This window comes from Physeter macrocephalus, chromosome 13, assembly GCF_002837175.3.
Source record: "Physeter macrocephalus isolate SW-GA chromosome 13, ASM283717v5, whole genome shotgun sequence".
Lineage (NCBI taxonomy): Eukaryota > Metazoa > Chordata > Mammalia > Artiodactyla > Physeteridae > Physeter > Physeter macrocephalus.
Genome location: NC_041226.1, coordinates 48,164,341 through 48,166,427, shown reverse-complemented (window position 1 = coordinate 48,166,427; position 2,087 = coordinate 48,164,341). Strand labels below are relative to the sequence as shown.

Below are 2,087 nucleotides of genomic sequence, written 5' to 3'. Positions count from 1 at the left end.
TCAAAGTCGGGTAGGAAGGCATGGAAGAAGTGATCTGTAGGCCTCTCCCTTGGGCCTACACTCTAGGCCTTGTTAGCAACAGAAACTGCGCTGGGTCTGTTTACCTCCTTTCGGATAAAAGAAACGAATGGGAACCCATCTCACTGGATACTGCCACAATCTACGGCATGGTTGGACCCTTTGGACAGCTCCCACTGAAGATGAGTTCACTGTTAAAAATTATAACACAAGAGAAAACCAGCTGCCATGAAAGAGATGCACCATGAAAGAAAGAATTACAACTACTATGTATAAAACAGAGGGAGTTCCCTGGCAGTCCAGTGGTTAGGACTCGGCACTTACACTGCCGTGGCCTGGGTTCAATTCCTGGTCGGGGAAACTAAGATCCCTCAATCCTCATGTGGCCAAAAAATTAATTAATTTAATTTAATTTAATCAAACTAAATTAAATAAACAACAAGGACCTACTGTATATCACAGGGAACTATATTCTTTTTTTTTTTTTTTTTTTTTTTCCATTGGAAAAGCAGGCCCCAAATTGGGGTTCACCTATTTTTTTTTTTTAACATCTTTATTGGAGTATAACTGTTTTACAATAGTGTGTTAGTTTCTCCTTTACAACAAAGTGAATCAGTTATACATACACATATGTTCCCATATCTCTTCCCTCTTGCGTCTCCCTCCCTCCCACCCTCCCTATCCCACCCCTCTCATGGTCACAAAGCACAGAGGTGATCTCCCTGTCAGGGAACTATATTCAATATCTTATAATAACCTGTAATGGAAAAGAATCTGAAAAAGAATATGTATATATTAAAATACATATATATATTTAACTGAATCACTTTGCTGTACACTTGAAACATTGTAAATCAACTATACTTCAATTTTAAAAAAAGAATTTACAGGGGAGGAACTAGGAGCGATAGAACAATCTGAAAGGGGACTTTAAGTGTGTAAAGAGCTAAAGAAAAAATAGATTCCATAAGGTGGAGGACAGGACATTATGGAGAAAAAAAATCCATATTTGAAAATGAGCTGTAAGAAATACTAGAAAAGAAAATATAGTCACTGGGATAAATTCCAGTGACTAAAGGCTACTTAACTCAGGTACCTTTTTTGTGTGTAGGGCCCCATGCTGGGGTCAAAGTTCAGTTGACAAAACTTGTGCTCAGCTTTAAAGAATCTTTTATAAAGTTTTCCAACCTGGACTCTTCACTCGAGTTCCTTCTCATACAGTCATTGAAAAAACTGTTAAATGCTACTACTACTTTATGACAGGCACGGAGCTTGGTGGGGCAGATAATAAAAATGAAGAGCAGTCTTTGCCCTTGAGGAATTTACGATCTAGTAAGAGAGTAATTTCTGTGAGAGAGACATAAGAATAGCACGTAGTCTAATCATAAAAGCTGTAGTTGTACAGCTACCATGTACCTAGCTTTACAAAGCGCCTACCTAATTGCATCCTCTAATCGTCACAACAACCCAGTAAGATTAGTATTATCATATCATCCCCATTTTACAAGGAGAAAATGGGTCCTTTGGAAGTTATAGTAACTTTCCCAAAGTCAAACAGGTAGAAGATTTTAGGGTTAGGATTTCAACCCAAGTCCTCTGACCACAGCACCCACCTTCTTTTTTGGTATACTTGTATTTATGCAAAATGCTTTCAGAGCACAGAGGAAGGAGGAATGGTCTGGCCTCATTAAAAGTCTATCTTCCTCTCAATTTGATCTCATTTTTTCTCTATTCCATGATAAGACAATTACCACTCAAAGAACGATTTTTTGGCTAAGAAGTCAGTGAATTGCAAGGTATGGCTCCAACTTGCAAGGAGCTCCTATTTCCGATGGAATGAGGGGAAAAAACTAAATAACGTATAAATATTTTAAAATATGTAAAGAATGTATATGTGTAATACAATTTTTAAAATGGTGGCTAAAAAGAGGAACAGTGAGGCCTCAAATAGTCAAATAAGGAAGCATGGAGGGGGGGCTTCCCTGGTGGCGCAGTGGTTGAGAGTCCGCCTGCCGATGCAGGGGACACGGGTTCGTGCCCCGGTCCGGGAAGATCCCACGTGCCGCGGA

At 39.3% G+C, this 2,087-nt stretch overlaps 1 non-coding gene across 1 annotated transcript; it reads left to right on the top strand.

The window, feature by feature from the left end:
* The first annotated feature begins 306 nt into the window (after window positions 1-306).
* On the top strand, window positions 307-378 carry TRNAV-UAC (transfer RNA valine (anticodon UAC)). Its single transcript has one exon. It is a non-coding gene; the product is annotated as a tRNA-Val (tRNA).
* The last annotated feature ends 1,709 nt before the right edge of the window (window positions 379-2,087 follow it).